General features: G+C 38.5%; 1 long non-coding RNA gene across 1 annotated transcript; it reads left to right on the forward strand.

Annotated features, from left to right (window-relative positions):
* Positions 1-857: 857 nt before the first annotated feature.
* On the forward strand, positions 858-12,858 carry LOC108306804. The gene is made up of 3 exons (XR_005200880.1): positions 858-1,188; positions 12,511-12,598; positions 12,739-12,858. It is a non-coding gene; the product is annotated as an uncharacterized LOC108306804 (long non-coding RNA).
* Positions 12,859-19,407: the final 6,549 nt, after the last annotated feature.

The raw sequence follows: 19,407 nt of genomic DNA on the forward strand, positions 1-19,407 counted from the left end.
ATAAAAAGAAAAGAAAGAAAGGACCCAGATGCCAGGATATGTGACTCATTGATGCACTACTGTAATAGTCTAGCATATTCATTTACCTTCATTGTCTACCTGTTAAATAACATTCATTAAAAACTCCTTTTGATTATTTTTCTTCTCCAAAACATCTTCTGTGTTGTCTCCAAAGTTTTTCTTACATGTTTCTATTACACATGGGATAGTCTTCTACTATCTCTCCTGGCAGCACTAGTGAGGTGCACATTAAGAACTTGGAGGATGCATTCATTTATACTCCACCTTGTTCCAAAAAATGTAAGGTATCATCTTGGAAATAGGGGATATAGGGACACCTTGGAAATTTTAACTGTATAATTTATTGTATAGGATTTAATACATGTTGCCTCCCAGGTCAAGTCAGTGCTATTGAAGGTAATAAAATATCCAAAATAAATATATTACTTCTTAAATTTTGATTTTGGGAAGATAAAAGCAAAAAACTCCAATTCCCTGTGTAAATAAGGGTTCAGGGAGTAGAGCACATTTATGTGCAGTGGGAATGAAATTGTTGTAACTGTTCTATAAAGCAACTTGGCAGTCTATATTGAGACCTTAAAAAGTTCATATTGAGTCAAGTCCAACGGTCTTACTTTTAGAAAATTATTCTAAGGGAATATCTTAGATAGACAGTTATGTGCAATGATATTTATTGCTGCATTATATATGCGGACAAAAGTAAAAAAAATCCAGATAGGGAAGTGATAAAGTTATGGATTAGCTCTATAGTGGAATATTATGCAACCAGTAAGAAGTTATCTGTAGAAAATAATTGTAATGACTTAGAAAATTGCTCATGGTGTACAATGTGATTGCAAGGTATATAGAGGATTAATTAAATTCTGTAAAACATTGTATGTAGGAATGAGTGTGTGTGTGTGTGTGTGAGAGAGAGAGAGAGAGAGAGAGAGAATGTGGTCAGTGAACAACAACTATATTTAGCATACTCTTCTTCACACTGGGATGCACAGGGAAAGAAGAAAGACATGGTTATTTCTCTCACTCTGCCTACAGATTAGTGGGGAAGACACGCTAAAGGGCACGGATGCTCATTGGAATAACAGCCAGATTTGATGTGGAAAAGGACCAAAAAGAAAGTGGAGTGAGGAAGAAGCGTTGTTGGTTTGAAGGGACTAAGTGAGGGAGGTAAGTATTTATCTGGGGTAAGGGAGAATTGTAGGTGTAAGAGATGGAATGACTACTGTAAATGAGCTAAAGCACTTTTAAGAATTTTCACTGCCGAGCACAGTGGCTCATGCCTGTAATTCCAGCACTTTGGGAGGCTGAGGCAGGCGGATCACCTGAGGTCAAGAGTTTGAGACCAGCCTGGTCAACCAATGTAATGAAACGCGTCTCTACTAAAAATACAAAAGTTAGCTGGGTGTGGTGGTGCATGCCTGTAATTCCAGCTACTTGTGAGGCTGAGACAGGTGAATTGCTTGAACCCAGGAGATAGAAGTTGCAGTGAGCCGAGATTGCGCTACTATACTCCAGCCTGCGTGACAGAGTGAGACTCTGTCAAAAAAAAAAAAAAAAAGATTTTCCACTAAATATATTTCTTTATAATTTTTTTGCAAGTGGCTATTATAAATATTTAAGTTATTTTTCAAGTATTTTAGATGCAAAACTAAAATGTCTTTTGGTATGACACCATGCTGGCAGAAAACATTGAAGAGCCCATAGCTTACTGTGAGAACACACACACACACACACACACACACACACACACACAACTTTAGACAAAATTGAAGAATTGTTGCATAACAGATATTCATAGTTTTGGAGGCACATATGACAATCTAATACATTCACATAATTTGTAAAGATCAAATCGGTGAAATTGGGATATCTGTCACTTTAAATATTTGTCTTTTCTTTATGCTGGAACTATTCAACTCTTCTAGCTGGCTGAAATGTACAACAGATTATTGTAAACAATAGTCAAGCCACTAATTTATCTAACACTGGGTCTTATTTCTTCTATCAAACTGTAATTTTATACTCATTAATTGACTTCTCTTCCCCTTCCATCTCCCCACCCTTCCTGGCCTCTGGTAACCACGAGTTTACCCTCCATCTTCATGTGATACACTTTTTTTGCTCCCACATATGAATGAGAGCATGCAATATCTGTTTTTATGTCCCTGGCCTATTTCGCTTAACATAAAGACCTCCAGTTCCACCCATGTTGCTTCAAATGACAGAATTTTACTCTTTTATATGCGCAAATAATATTCCATGGTGCATATGTACCACATTTTCTATATTCATGCATCTGTTAATGGACATTTATACTGATTCCATATTTTGGCTATTGTGAATAGTACTACAATAAACATGGAGTGCAGATGTCTTTCTGATGTATTGATTTACTTTCTTTTGGATATATACCCAATAGTAGAATTGCTGGATCATATGGTAGTTCTGTTTTAAGTTTTTTTGGGAACCTCCATATTGTTCTTCATAGTGGCTGTACTAATTTATATTCTTACCAACAGTGTATGAGGGTTGTCCTTTCTCTGTATGTTTGCCAGCATCTGTTATTTCATGTCTTCTTGATAAAAGCCATTTTAACTGGGATGAAATGATAGCTTACTGTGGTTTTGATTTGCTTTTCTCCGATGATTAATGATGTTGAGCATTTGTTCGTATATCTGTAGGCTATGCGTATGTCTTTTTTTTTTTTTTTTTTTTTTTTTTTTTTTTTTTTTTTTTTTTTTTTTTTTTTTTTTTTTTNCACTCTTGTTGCCCAGTCTGGAGTGCAATGAGTTATCTTGGCTCACCGCAACCCCCACCTCCTGGGTTCAAGTGATTCTCCTGCCTCAGCCTCCTGAGTAGCTGGGATTACAGACATGTGCCACCTCGCTCTGCTAATTTTGTATTTTAGTATAGATGGGGTTTTTCTGTGTTGGCTAGGCTGGTCTCAAACTCCCAACCTGAGATGATCCACTCACCTTGGTCCCCAGAAGTGCTGGGATTACAGACATGTGCCACCTCGCTCTGCTAATTTTGTATTTTTTAGTATAGAAGGGGTTTTTCTGTGTTGGCTAGACTGGTCTCAAACTCCCAACCTGAGGTGATCCACTCACCTTGGTATCCAAAAGTGCTGGGATTACAGGCGTGAGCCACTGCACCTGGCCAAGACATCTGCTGAATGTCTTCTTTTTAGAAATGGCTATTCAGATCTTTGGCCCATTTTAAAATAAAATTATGTTTTTTGCTATTGATTTGTTGAAGCTTCTCATATATTCTGTTTATTAATCTTTTGTCAGATAAATAGTTGGCAAATATTTTGTCCCACTCTGTGGGTTGCTCTTCACTTTGTTGATTGTGTCTTTGCTGTGCAGAAGCCTTTTAGCTTGATGTGATCCCCTTTGTCTATTTCTATTTGGCTTGCCTGTGCTTTTGAGATTTTACATAAAACTTTGCCTAGACGAATGTCCTGAATGTTTCCTCAATATTTTCATCTAGTAGTCGTATATTTTTATGTTTCAAATTTAAATATTTTACCCATTTTGATTTGATTTTAGTGTGTGGCGAGAGACAGTCTCATTTCATTTTTCTGTGTATAATTACATAATTTTCCCGGCACCATTTGTTGAAGAGACTGTTCTTTCCCCATTGTATGTTCTGGCACCTTTGTTGAACATGAGTTGACTGTAAATGTGAGGATTTATATCTGTGTTTTCTATTCTGTTCCATTGGTTTGTGTCTGTTTTCATGCCAGTATCATGCTTATATGATTACTATAGCTTTTTAGTAAATTTTGAAGTCAAGTAGTGTAGTGTCTCCAGCTTTGTTCTTTTTGCTCACCATTACTTTGACTATTTGGGGTCTTTTGTGGTTATATATCAATTTTAGGATTTTTTTTTCTATTTCTGTAAAAAAATCATTGGTATTTTGATAGGGATTGTACTGAATCTATAAATTGCCTTGGGTAGTATTTTCATTTTAATGATATTAAATCTTCCAATCTATGGGCAAGGGACAGTGTTCCATTTTTTTGTGTTCTCTTCAATTTCTTTCATCAGTGTTTTATAGTTTTCCTTTTATAGATCTTTATTTTTTTAGGTTAAATTGATTCTTAGGGATTTTATATTTTTTGTAGCTAGTGTATATGGGATTGCTTTCTTGATTTATTTTTTCAGATTCTTTGCTGTTGGCATATAGAAATGCTACTGATCTTTGTATGTTGATTTTGTATCATGCAAATTCACTGAATTTATCAGTTCCAATGGTTTTTTGGTGGATTGTTTATTTTTTTTTTTTCTTAATATAAGATTATGTCATCTGTAAGTAAGACTAACTTGACTTCTTCATTTCCAGTTAGGATACCCTTCATTTTTTTTTCTTTTTTTGCCAAATTGCTTTGGCTGAGACTTCCAGTCCTATATTGACTAAAATGGTAAAGGTGTGCATCTTTGCCTTGCTTTAGATTTTATAAAAAAGGCTTTCAATTTTCCCTTGGTCAGTATGTTTTAGCTGTTGGCTTGTAATATTTGGCCTTTATTATTTTGAGGAATGGTCCTTTTATACCCAGTTTGATAAGGTGTCTTTTTTTTTTTTTAATAAAGGGGTGTTGACTTTTATTAAATGCTTTTTAAAGCATCTATTGAAATGATCATATGGATTTTGTTCTTCATTCTGTTAATGTGATGTATCACTTTCATTGATTTGCATATATTCAACCATGGTTGCATCCCTAGTATGAACCCCTTTTGGTCATGGTGAGATCTTGAATTGGGCTTGCTAGTATTTTGTTGAGAATTTTTGCACTATATTTATGTGGGATATTTGCTCACAGTTTTCTTTTTGGTTGTGTTCTTGTCTGGTTTTGTTATCAGGGTAATGCAGGCCTTGTAGAATGAATTTGGAAGTATTCCCTCCTTTTCAATTTTTTTTTTTTTGAAGAGTTTGAGTAGAATTGGTATTAGTTCTTCTTTAAACTTAAAAATTTAGTTAATGAAGATACACTTTGGTCAGCAGGAAAAGCATGTCTTTGCCTTGGCTGGGGGTATGCTGACCGTTGTCTTAACTATTTAGGTCTTTTTAGCATCTGTCTCTAATGTGAAGGTGGATAGTCAGGTTGTTACAGTCTGAAGTCATCAAACACGTGTTGCATTAAAACAATTCCCCTAATTTTGATTCTATACTCATCTAAACACTCTTCTGAGTATAACCAAGATTGAGAATGTGGTAGATGTGTCTTCAGAAGCAGAGTGAGCTGGCTGAGTCATCTCAGGTCCTCTGTCCATCATCTATAAGACAATGTCATTGTAAATTGGCTAATTAAAATTCTGGGCTATACATTAGTGTTGATAAGCTCAGTTAATATAAGTTGATGTCCCACAGGTAGATTCATGCTTAATGTGCTGAAAGAAAAAAATCAGATTCTGAATTTTCTAGGAAGCAGACCAGATCAAGTACATGAAAATTAACCAAGGCAAAGCTCTTGAAAATCTTATCTGGTAGCTGTTTGACCCATTCCGGTAATATATATACCTAAATACATGCACATTTTTTTCTTAAAATTCTATGATATTTACTTACTTTATAAAATTTTGTCTCTTCTCTGGTTTTCCTTACCAGAGGATAAAATCTTTGCAGGCAGTTACTCCTTCTTCATTTTATGTGTATATTTATTACCTAGCACCTGGCATGAAGTATTTAATTAATATTTAGTGAATGAAACCATATACATTAACTGAAGTAAATGATCAGACATAAGCATATAAACACAAGGGCAAATATAGATTTTGGAACCTTCACTCTTTTGGATTATTTATACCTTACTTTACAAACATTAGCCTAATAAATTCCTGAATTTGTAAACACAATTCTGTTTTCTTCCCATTCCCTATCCTGTTCTTTGTGTGAGCAGTGTTTCAGTACTATCAGAGGTGGGAGATAATTAAGGATGTGGTAGGCCATAAATCCCCACCACTGCTCTGACAGAGCATTGCTTCTAAGAAGTGACGGGACTAGTGGATGTAATCCAGTCTAAGCTAAGGAATGAAATCTGTCTTAAGTCTAAAGCTTAAGTCTACTCCAGTGACATTTTCTTTTGTTGTTTTAAAAGTCTACCCTGCCATTAAAAAAATCTGCAGAACAAATGCACGAAGGGCTCAAGAATGAGTACTAGCGTTGGCATTTTCACTCCTTCTCCATAAAGCAAATTGAAACAGACAGGGAAGAAAGGTAAATCGGCCTCTGCAGAAGTCATTGGGAATGAAATGAGGCCTGCAGTGAAGAGTCCTCAGGGAGGCCCCTCAGGTTTCCCCTCCATCAATGGGACTTCTTTTCATTCTCAATAACTCTTTTGTGCTCTCAGGAGGAAAACAGCTAATAAGCTTAGATATGAACAACTGGCTCCATATGTATCATGCAAATTTCTCAAATTTCATTTGCAAAAAACTACTGAATGTCATTTCCTCAGCTCTAGCTACTGTCCGTACCTCTGGGGAATGCGGATAGAGTGGTAGGGTCAACCCCACAATAAGAGGCTTTCTTGGTTTCAATAGGCAGTTTATGCTCATTCAAAAAGAAATACTTGGAAGGCTTTCTTGGCTAGGGCATGTGAGCATTGTGGCATAGAGAAAGAGCCAGCTTGGACTAGACCAGGGGAAATTAGGCTGACATGTGGAGGGTCCTAGAACTGGCTCTGAAGTTGATATGGGGTGATGTGGGTTTGAAGATGACCCCCTAATACCTGGTCAATCTACAGCAACCCTTTGTACTAGACTCACACCGGTGGATACAAGACATGTCTAAAATATGCTTGATTGTTTTACCGACAGGCATTTCTTCTTTATTCTAAATTGGGCCCCTAATCATGTTTTAAACTACTATTACTTTACCACTATTTAGTGTAATGTAGACCAAACAAAATAATTTTTCCTGAGAATAATCCCTAAGAATAATTTATGAACTATCTACCATTTCAAAGCCAATGTTTTCACTTCTTGCAATTTTAAGGGAAATTTTTCATTCCAGAGAAAATACTACATAGTAGATTTCAGTGAAAAAATAGTAAAGAAATTTTAGGAAGAAATTAAGTTAAAGTTTGGTAAGAAAAAATTTAGGGAAAATTCAGTAAGAAATTATAATTCCTATTTTGGAGTTAGAAGAAGACAACAAGGAATAGTCCAATGTGTGTTAGGTTATAGCTACAAAAAATAGTAGTCTTACATTCAAGAAGAATTCATAATTCCTGAGGTTTAGTATAAGAGGAAATTAGAATCTTGGGATGGAAGTATTAATTGGTGCACAATTATGTTGGCTTGATAAATATTTATTTCCATACAGTAACTTCTGACTTACCTGAAATCATTATAGCCAGTAATTTTAATGGTTGGTAATAGAAAACCAACCAAAATGGACTTAGCAAAAGAGGAATTTAATGGTAGTTGAAAGTGAAAGGTAGAAGAAGTAGGGCTGTTTGATGGAGGGGCTCAGATGGGATCGCCGGGACCCTGTTTCTCTCCATCTCTCATTTATGCTTCATCTGGATTAAATTCCACATGGTCAGTAGCATTGCCACAGCTCTCCTAGCCTCATAGACTCACTACTCTCTGCCTCTTTTCCAGGTGATCCTGTAAAACTTGTGGGATTAACTCTGGTTGAACTGATTTAGATCATACCCACTTCTTCATCTTGACTTTGATGTAGGGAAATGCTATGCACTGGTTGGTTTAGTTCTGGGTAATTGTCTTCTCCCCTGGGGCTGAGATGGAGATCTGAAACATCCAGTGGACTGAAAGAGAGCAAGGATACGTTCTCAGATGAAAATGAAAGGCATAAGACAGAATAATGGAAGTGAGAAAGATCAATGACTACCAAATATCTCAAAATTTATCTTATTTTAAAACATGATTTTTCTGTTTTCCAAAATAGTTAATTGAGAAAAATATTTTGTAAAAGGCCTAATTAGGTCAATAAAAGGTACTTTCTCAGTATGTGATCATTTTCAAATTTCCATTTTGACCTGTGTGAAACTAATATATTGAACATTCTTCACATACAGGCTTTTCTAAAAATGTATATTGAGATAGAGTGTACTAAATAGAATATATCCTGTCTCCTCCCCATCTCAGTCCTAGGAATCTTAGCAGTCCTTTCACAAATGTTGTTCTGTGAGCTGGTGTGTCTTTGGTATGAACCCACTGCAGGTGGAACGAGCTCTTTTCAGACCTGTGTACATTACTTGTCTTAGTCAAAGGACAAAATCCCATGCACTAAGTAGCTTATAAACAACAAACATGTATTACTCACAGTTCTGGAGGCTGGGAAGTTCAAGATCAAGGTGTCAACAAGTTTGGAGTTGGATATGGGACCATTTCCTTGTCGATAGATTGCACCCTTACACTGTGTCCTCACGTGGTGGGAAGGACAAATGAACTCCCTTGGGTTGATTTTATAAGAGCATTAATCCCATTTGTGAAGACTGCCATAATGACCTAATTGCCCTCCAGAAGGCCTTACCTCCTAATACCATTGCCCTGGGGATTAGCATTTCATCATATGAATTTTGAGGGGATACAAACATGCAGATGATAGCATTCTCTCTGGGAAATACCTAAGTCAGGGTCAGATCTTGGCACGTTAGTTAGAATAAAACCCTTACCCAATGGTGCTGACTACAAGGTTTGGTCAGGAGCCTCTGTGCTCTCATGCTCTACTTATTGGCTTCAAAGTGAGGGATTCTCATGGTTAGGTCAGTTTGGCGATTCTCCAATCCTTTTTCTCTGGAATATTTTTGTACCATATTGTTTCTGTAATAAATTATCATTATCATTGTTTGAGGCATGGTCTCTGTCAACTAGGCTAGAGTGTATTGGTGCAAGCATGACTCATCACAGCCTTGAACTCCTGGACTCTAGTGATCCTCTGGCCTCAGCCTCCCAAGTAGCTGAGACTACAGATGCACACCACCATGCTTGGCTAATTATATATATATATATATATATATATATATATGAACAACAGAGTCTTGCCATGTTATTCAGGATGGTCTTGAACACCTGAGCTCAAGCAGTCCACCCCGCTCAGCCTCCCAAAATTTGGGGATTACAGATGTGAGCCACCTTGCCCAGCCAACGAATTCTTTCTTCATGTTTGTTGAGAGATACTTGTGTTTTGTTCATAGAAGAACTTACATGGCATATGAAATCTTTCCATATTTTTTCTGAGCGTAGCACCTTACTTGCCTCTCATCATTCCAGTACTTGGGTTAAGCAATTATTTAACCTTTATTAACTCTAGCCTTTCATTCCACCCGCAGTGGGTTCACACCAAAGACAAACCAGCTGATAGAACACCATTTGTGAAAGGATTGCTGAGATTCCTAGGACTGAGATGGGGAGGAGACAGGATATATTCTTTTTAGCACACTCTATCTTGATATAAAGTTTTAGAAAAGCATGTATGTGAAGAATGTCCAGGGATACATTTAAGACACCAAATAATTTCAGTTACTACACAGGCACCAATATGGGATGCAGATAATAAAACTTGTTAGGCTTAATCGGAAGTAAGTATTCCTACAATCATTTAATCTCATTCTTTTTTGAATAAATGAGCCTTAAACATGAACTTTAATCTTCCAATGTCCTCAAGATTTTGACACAACTAGATCTCTTTCCTGCTGTACAGATGGTCCCAGGTTGTTAACTTTATATTTAGTTTATGATGTTTTCTATTTTTTTTTTCTGATAACTCTCACTTCTTAAAACAATCAGTGTACCTAATTTCAAGAGATTTCTGGACTTCCCTCTTGTTTTATATTTCTAAGACAAGGAAACCTTGAATGATTCACATGCAATTCCAGTGCATATATTTAATCCACTGACTTTGGAGCATTTAGTTTGGCTTGCTGGATGTCTTCCCCCATCCCCTTATTTTCTAGTTATTTTCTACATTCTGAGTATAAAAATTGGTGGAGGGAGATTTGGCCCTTGCATTTTGAAAAACACAAATGTCTACTTTTAGTTTTTAAGGGCCTCAAGAAAAGCTGTCTAATCTTGGAGGCTTTATGTTTTATGAATGAACAAGTGGTTTCTTTCAGCTATTCTGTTAAGAACAATTTTTTCAAATGATTGAAGAAATTTGCTGAGTGAATGCATGTGCATTTTGCTGTTGTCAGAAAGATGTGAAATACAGCAGCAGTGGTTGGGCCTGGTCTCAGCTGAACTGTAATGTGGATGAGGTTTGCCTTCAGGGCCCTCACACATTCCTTTCTATTACCCAATTCCTGTTTCCTGGGTCTCATCCTCCACCTGTCCTTGCTTCCAGTTACTTAGATTCTCAGGCCACTTTGTAGTCTGGGCTCATTTTTGTTCGCTCTGCCTGCAAAGGCCTAGCCCCAGGCGGTGCATAATGCCCTGATTTGGCCCTTCCAGCCAGTTTTCTAAGCTAAACAAAGTAGATTCGTAATCTACCTGGATCCCAGCTAGCTGCCACTACTGGAAATGAGTGCCACTACTGGAACTAAGCCTCATTAAAGTGTTAATGCATTGAAATGGTTCAATGAACTATTTTTTTTCCCTGAGATTACAGGCAGTATGATTAGAAACACTTAAGGTCCATTTACATTTAAGTCAAGGAAATTATCATTCTAAGGTGGAATTTCAGGCAAGTCCATGGTCCAATAGGCCTAGCAAGGGGGCAGCTTTCTGTATTTCCCCTGAGACAGACTAATCTCCTTCTTCATAGACTTTCTTCCTGTCTGGCTCTGTCAGTAAGGTGTTCGGGGTATGGATATCTCCCTTATCACCAAGGTGGCTGGGTACTGCTTTCCAGCTGTGTTCCTTCTGGGTTCATATGTAGGGGTTGGTTCTGTTTATGGCCATTGCCACCAACTCCGGGACTGATTTCCAGCCCTGCTCCAGATTTGGCTCTCTTATCTCTTCCCCACTTGAGCATTCTGAAGCTACATTCTCTGTACTTCCTTGTGATAGAACCCTATTGTCTTCCATTTGGACTAGCACCAGAGTTAGCATATGTAGAATATGGACTTACTTTGTGACTCTTAACTCCTCCTTGGGGCTGCTGATTCTTCTTCCACATTTCCTATATTTGCTACTTACCCCCTTTTCTCTAGCTCTGGCTTTCTGTCTCCCAGTGGCCAGCAATGCTCACTTGATCTGTAGATATTGTGGAAAACCACAGAGTTATAATATAGACAGTGTATGTGGAGGACATAAAGCATTTTGTAGTAAAGAAAAATTCATGGTTTGAAACTTGGTTGCCTCCCAGAGATACTCATTCCGTTTTATCAAGGATGTATACCCTTTACTCCACTTCACTCAGAGTCTTCATTTTTCCAAGATAAACTATCCATTTCTCCTTGGATTGAATTTTCAGATTCTTCATTATACTATTTATTCTCTTACAGGAAATGCACTTTGCTAATGTCTCCCTGAAAATTTGGTGTCCAAAGAGAAACAAAATATAGGCAGCATGAGAGTTCACGTAAGTGTTTTACCAACTGGCCTGCATTTCTCCATCTTGTATTCAAAGATATGATGGCAAACTTAAAAAAAAAAAAGCCTTACTGAAATCCAGATTGACATTGTCAAAAAGGAGCTATTTGACTTAAACATGCATACAAACACACGAGTAAAAATAGACATTTATGCATTACAACTTAAAGATGCAAAATAAAAAGGTAGTATCATTTACTTCTTATACGTGCTCTCATTTTGTCCTCAACCCCATATTCCATTCAGTAGCAAGAAAAAAAATCAATCTAAAACTTGCCAGTTCTTGGTATCTGGATAACTTGGTGTTTTTGGTTTTTAAATAGACTCTGCTAGGTTAGCTCAAGTGTCTTTCAGATAAATTTTCATTTAAATTCAGGATTCAAACTTCTTACCAGAAAAAAAAAATATATATATATATATATATATATTTTTTTTTTTGCCCCCCCACTTTCTGCTCCCTAAGACGCCATATGGGTATCTGTGAGGGCAGCCTCAAGGAGGCCAGTGTATGGTAACGAATTATTGTCTGGGTCTTTGTGCTGTCTTTGGAGACTTCTCTGGTCACTGTGGAGATGTTTTTTTATCTGTCTGGATCATGGAGCTGCTGGTGTCCGCTATAGAAAAACTGTGGCTAGTAACACTGTATGTCAGGGACGAGGGTAAAACATCTATCTGTTCTAGATCATGACCTCTTCTCTCATCCTGGTGAAGTCCAGGTAAAAAGTGAGGGACACAGAAAAGATGACAATGGGATGATGACTGTGTTGGGCTGAAAATAAGCAGTGCATTTCAGGCTGCTGACTTGTACAATGGACTGAATATTTGTGTCCTCCTAAAATTATACATTGAAATTCTAACCTGCAGTGTATTTGGAGATGGAGACTTTGGGAGGTAATTAGGTCATGAGGGTATAGCACTAATGAGCAAGATTAGTGCTATTATAAAAAGAACCACTGATAACTCTCTTGCCTTCTTTCTTTTGTGTAAGGGTACAATGAGGAGTCACCAGTCTGCAACCTGGAAGAGGCCCTTCACTATGCTGACGCCCTAATCTCATATTTCCAGCTTCTAGAACTGTAAGAAATAAATTTTTGTTTATAACCTATCCAGTCTATGCAGCCTGAACTAAGACTCCTGGCAGTGGATAGCTGCTGTGTCTCTGGCTGCAAGAAGAGCTGTTGCTAAAGCCAGCTCCTAAGCCCTTGATTCATTTCAGCTGGGAGTTTGGAAGTCAGGAGTCAGTTGTCCACAGGAACACTTCTGCAAATCTGTAATCCCGGTGTAGGAATCCATGTTTCACCTTCTTTGTTCCAGAAATGCAGACAACTCCATACAGGTACTCATTTTTAGACTTTATATTGTGAGAGAAAAGCAACTGCTATAATCGGGGGGCATGGAGCAGAGTGGACAGAGTGTAGGCTTTGGAGACAGAGCTAGGTTTACTTTTCCCGGTTCCCTTTGACCTTGAACTTTTCTGAGTTTCATTATTAGTAAAGTAGAGGTAACAAATGCCTATCTGATTTAAGAAAACAATAAATTGAAGCTGTATTTCTAAATCATAACAATATCTTCTAAGCCCAAATACTGTTTTTCAAACATCCCAAAGAGATAGATGGCAGCTTGCTTCCTTTATTATTGGTTGGCTTCATCAACTATGACATTTACCCCCAGTACAACCATTTTTCATTGAGACAAATGCCTTTTCTCCTCAGAGGATCTTCCTCTTCCTGGCAGAGTCCAGAGGATCCCCATGAACCTCTTTCCGCTCCCGCCCCTCGGGATCTAGGATCATACTAGCCCTGTCTCATTGCTCTCATTACTCAGCCCAGGGAGGACTGGTAAGAAGTCCCTCTGTGGCTTGTTGACATCAACTCTGAGGATGTGCAAGATGGATTAAGAAAAGGCATCTGATAGCTTTTACTTTTCAGGAAGCCAAATGTTTTTCAAATCAGAAGCAAAAGGATTTAGCACAGGGAGGCTAGAACTGCATTTCTGTCAAGGGGGAGACAGCTAAACTCCCTTTCCCCTGAAGCCCTTCTGTATTTCCCACTGGGCTGTACCTCCCTGTCATGCTTTAAGCTTTCCCTTCCTGGTCTTCCTCCTCAAAGCCTCTCAGCTGAGCCCTGCTTTGCTCTCGCTCCAATGTGTGAGACTGAACCTGAAGACAGGGAGGATGGAGAGGTCCTGTTCTGGGAGAAATAAGATGGGTCGTATTATGTTGTGTAGGAGGGCTTTGCCCCGCAGCTTCTGGGTGCATCCTCTGCTTATTCACTTAATCTAGTTTCTGCAGCAAGAGTTACAAAACAGAAGAGCAACTAGCTTTTCTACCATTCTTTGGCCCTGAAAATATCCAGTGTGGGGCATGGCATCCTGGCTAAAGGCAACGTGGTCCAAATCCTGAGTGGTGTAGTGCTTCATTTCCTCCTTGTCTAGGGAAAGTGGCTCCAAATACTGACTACTTCTTGTCCTCCCCAATGGCTTGCCCCTTGCCTGGCTGTTTCTAGGGGTGTGAGGAGAGCTCAGAGGGAGAGAAATCTCAGTTGCATAGTTGTATTTCTCTTGCTGACAGAGAATTCTCAAGCTTTTGGAGCCAAGAATTAAGACTGGAAGTGTTCCTGGTCTTTCCAGTGAGGCTAAACCATTGTCTTGAAGTATATTAAATCTTAAAAGTGCAGCTCGATCTGGGCTGTCTGTAATCTGCAATGATCTCTAGAGAACCCTGCAGATCTCTTTTGTTAGGAGTCCATGATTCTACAATACACATCATTTGCTGGAGGGGGGAAACTGGGGCCTTATGCCAGGAGGCATGCCATAGAACCAGATGACCAGAAGGTGGCACTAGTAGTATTTATAAGAAGCCACTGCAGAAGTTTTGGTCAATGAGACAGCACTTGCTTCTTTCCAACTCTCTAAAGTGAAACAACTGTGTTTTGTTAACACCATGTTACACAGAGCTTTTTTTGTGGATGTCTGCTTTCACCCAAACCATCACAGCCTACTTTCTTGCGGGTTAGGAGTGTTACTTACAATGAATTCAAAGGCCGGAAGGTTTTGTTTGTTGAAGTTTGCTCCATGCATTTAAGATGCTTTCTATTCTTTGAAGCGTTGACAAAAACAGTCCTGAATTCTCTGGGAAATAAGAGACCCCGTTTGTGTAGCAACTATTCTCCCTGCTCCCTTCACCCACTTTGGGACTGTTCCAGAGGTCTAGATGCAAGGTTGATATTGTCTGTCCTGTCAAGCTTTTAGCTTGTCAAGGCTTTTAATATTCTTTGTATGAGTTTAATGTAAAAAGACATCCAGTTATTGCTGCCTTTTACATGACTAATAGACTGCTTCATAAATAAGTAACTCTGTCTATGTGGTTTTAAGAGTAAAAGGAACTTGAAAGCCACTAAGAAACTTGGGAGAAACTCAGCAAGAAGCCTCCCTGTCTGCGCCAGTTTGTTTAGCAGAGGAAGATTTTTTTCCAGAGGAAGCAGTTGGCAACAGTCCCATTAATGGCAACATAGAAACCTACATCTTACCCACTTGCTGGTAGCTTTCTAGAACAAGGAGCTACCAGTCATGGGATGAGGAACTATGGCAGATGTGGCAAACGTTTCTGTGAAGACCCAAATGTTAAATATTTTTAGGCTCTGTAGGCCATAAGGTCTCAGTTGCAGCTACTCAACTCTCCCACTTTAGCTCAGAAGCAGCCATGGATGATATGCAGATGAATGGGGATAGCTTTGTTCCAATAAAACTTTCTTCACAAAAATAGGCAGCAGGCTGGATTTGACTCATGGGCCATAGTTTGCAGAACCCTGAACTAGAAAAAGGGAGATTTTTTTTTCCTTCTCCAACATGAACATTTTCTTTTTGATCCTCTTGTTTTGCTAGAATGGTAGCTGAGGGTTGTCAACGTGTGTTTGGCCTTGTCCTAGCAGATTTCCCTCTATTATAGGAACACAAGGAGCAGAGCAGGTTCTGTTTCTGCTATGGCCATTGCAACTAGGAGAAATCACTGACAGAAGTAGAGGATGGCAGCTGGGTGTCTTATCTCCCTCTTAGTTCTTAAAGGTAAGGGTTTGTATTGGATCAAATGGATTCAGCATAATCTTCTGGTGGTGTTGCATTTGGGTAACACTGGTCTTCTAAATTAGGAGTTAGCATAGGACGTGGGCCAAATCTGACCTTCTACCTATTTTGATAAATAAAGTTTTATTGAAACACAGTCATGCCCATTTCCTTACATATGGTCTTTTTCCATTTTACAATTATGAAGTTGGGTGGTTGTGACAGAGGCCTTATGACTTACAGAGCTTAAGGTATTTAGTATTTGTCCCTTTATAGAAAAAAATTTGTGGACTCATGCTCTAGAGTAGTGCTTTTCAGACACTGTGAAGGGCTACTTTCCCTCTTTCATTTCTTTTAAAAAAATCCATCATAACTATGTGTAGTTCTGTTGTCCATGACTGATAGCAACTTTTGTCACATCCAACTCACCACATCAGGCCTGGAACCCACCCCGCCTCGCCGGTCCATTCCTATCAAGGGAGATGAGTCTTTACTGTATGTGCTTTGGATATGACCACAAGGTCAAATCACTGTAAATGTTTTAATTGCTTACACTCAAATTCTGTACTTATCTAGTAATGGACTAGGAACAGTTTGCAGATCAGCAGCGTGGTTCTAGGGCACTGCTACTCAAAGTGTGGTCTTTGAATCATCAGTATTACTTAACTATCTTGTTAAAATGCAATTTCTGATTTATTTCAAAAGTCTCAGGTGGGGCTTGCCATTCAGAATTTCTAATACATTTCCAGATGAGGTTGATGCCACCAGTCCTTAGACCATACTCTGAGTGCCATTGCTTTAGAGGTATTTCTAAAGGGGCCAAATCTAACATCAGATATTGCCTATACTCACAGAATGGTGCTGGCTACATTATTCCCATTTTACTGATCAGGGCTATCTTATATAGAAAAGTGAAGCAATTTGCAATGGGCAACCAAGAATGAAACACAGATGTCATTAACTAAGAGATGCCTAAGAAATATAGATGCTCTTACCCTACCCTATAAATAATATTTTAATCTGGTAGTCAGTTTTCCTAGTGCTGACACCAGCTCTGCTTGCTACATTGCTGGAAACAAATCTGTAGTGATTTTGATTATAGCCTGTTAAACAAATATGGAACATAAAGAGAAATGCACATTGCTCTTAACCCCAAGCCCCTTCTCAACCCCTACCTTTTTTGTTTCCTTCCTCTTCTCATGTTATTGTGTGTTGTTTGGAGAGTTTCCAGATCTTCACTTGGACATGCAAGCCATTGGGAATGAATATGTCAAGTAGGAAATGAAATCTTTTTTATGTTTTTGTAATGGTAACACATGAAAAATGTACTTAAATAAAGAAATTGGACTAATGCATTTCTTTGTCATTTGGGGGCACTATTGTAGCCACATATCCAGGATCGGGATTTCCATGTGGAGATTTCTGTCACTAAAACTGAATTCTGCCTGTTTCCTGTCCTCCCTTAGCTGCTGTTTATCAGCTGCTGCTTATCACTTTAAATGTTCTGGGATACTGAAAAGAACAAAAAAGAGGCTAATAAGGGAACTTAACTTCCTGGGTTGCTTACAATGATGTTTATTTAGGAGACAAATCTCTTTTTAAAAGATTCACCCCATGTAGGACATTAAATATGCTGATGATGTTTCCTCATCAATTCTACAACAATATTGCTTTCTTCTTGTATCTATACTGTTGTTCTGTTCATAAATCAGTTTCCATTGGAATTAATTTGTAATGTATCAAAATGAAGTTATAGCAATGTTCTCTTCTCAGATAAAGTTCCAGCCTGGGGCAAAGCCTTATGTATCAGCTTCTTTGTAAGGACCTACCTCCTTCTCCTTATGATACATTCACCCTTTCATGTTTCTTTTTATTAAATTGCCTTCCTGAGATAATGTCAAAACCACAACAACTTTTCACTGGTAGTTTGACCAATGTTAAAGTAATGTCACAACGGTATTTGAAATGAGGAATCTGTTTTCACAAAGCACAGCTGCGTTGTTTGTGATGTTTTGTGTTTTGAATAAGTTTGTCTTTGTCATTTGAACTCCCAGAAAATTTGAATTCTCTGTTGGAAAATTTAGAAAACTATCAATATGAAATAGATTTCCATAGGCTTAAACTAACCAACAAGAAAGGACCCACAGTTCAACCCTTCAGCTTTTCTTTTTTCCTAGCAAGGAAGGTGAAAGCCCATCCCTGTGTCTTCTCTTGTCATCAGCTGTGGGACCATTCACACAGGCTTCCTACATATACTTCAACCTCTCCCTCTCCCTCCTTCCACTCCCCCAGTTCAGGTGCATTTTCTCATCTCTGTCTTGATTTCTGACATAGCTCCTGAGTGGTCCTGAGACACTGATCACCACCTGCAGAGGTCTGTCTTGCAGACCCTGACTCAATCAACAGATGAATGAATGCACTCACATACACCAGCATACAGTGAATCTGAGTGGGCTAGGTATGGTCATCAGCTGCTTTCAGAGGGAGATAGCAGCTAACAAACCATGACTCCCTATACCTCCTCACGTTATTCAGTATAGATTTAATAAGAGAGGTTCCAAATCAACAGATTTGTGGATAATTAACATGGATAAAAGAGTGGTTTTATGAATGATAAAAGCTTTTGGTTCTGGGGCCCATAGTAAACACCATTAACAGGTAATTTCCTTTTGACCTCCCCCTGAGAGGACCACCCAGCACAAAGTTTACATGAGTAAACAAATTACAGTAGAAATCAAGGAATGTGGGGTAAACAAACTTAATTGGGGAAGTTTTATTGTCCCTAAATCTTCACCCTATGACTTATTACCCTAATGTAAGAATTGCTTGCCTTCATCCTGTTTCCATCAAAACCTTTCAGCCTTCCAAAAGATTTTAAGACTATAATCTTATAACTTTTCCTAATATTTTCCTAATATTTTGCCAGCTATCCTGAGTGAATCCCAACATGGTTCAACTGCCAAAAGTCTTACTCTTCTCATCTGTCTGAAATTCAAATATAACTGTGTCATTCCCTTTCTGAGACTCACGATCACCACAGAGATGTCATCCCATCACATCTGCCTGCCTTCCTGCCCAGACCTTCCATTATCTGGCTCCCATGTGTGTCATTGCTACCCCCCACCATGCCCTGCATTGCACTTTGTACTTGAGTAATATAGAACTATGTGTAGTTTTCAGAAATATCATGCAATTCCATAGCTGGTGCCTTTGATTATGATTTTTTCCTCTGCCTATAAGACTCTACACCAGTGGTTTTCAACTGGGGACAATTTTGTCCCTTGAAGAGACAGTTGCCAATGTCTGCTGATATTTTTGTTTGTCATAACTTGGGGAAGGGTGCTACTGGCATGTAGTGCATAGAGTCCAAGAATGTCATCCTTCTAGAGCAAAGAATTATCTGGCCTAAATGTCAATAATGCCAAGCTTGAGTAACCTTGTTCTACCTCTACATTTCCAGTATGATAATTTCTACTTTCTAATTATGATTTAAGCAAGACATCCTTTACTTTAGCAAATTGTCCTTCATCCTTCCTTTTGTAGGCTTGAGGAAGTAGCCCTTTGCTGTTCTGTGAAAGGGTTTTCTGTGTATACCTACCCTGTATTATTATAAGCCATATATTATAATTATTTTTTATTTTTTATTTTTTTTATTTTATTTATTTTTATTTTTTGAGACAGAGTTTCACTCTTGTTACCCAGGCTGGAGTGCAATGGTGCGATCTCGGCTCACCGCAACCTCCGCCTCCTGGGTTCAGGCAATTCTCCTGCCTCAGCCTTCCACGTAGCTGAGATTACAGGCACGCACCACCATGCCCAGCTAATG

Source organism: Cebus imitator, unplaced genomic scaffold (assembly GCF_001604975.1).
Source record: "Cebus imitator isolate Cc_AM_T3 unplaced genomic scaffold, Cebus_imitator-1.0 Scaffold74, whole genome shotgun sequence".
In the NCBI taxonomy this organism is placed as follows: domain Eukaryota; kingdom Metazoa; phylum Chordata; class Mammalia; order Primates; family Cebidae; genus Cebus; species Cebus imitator.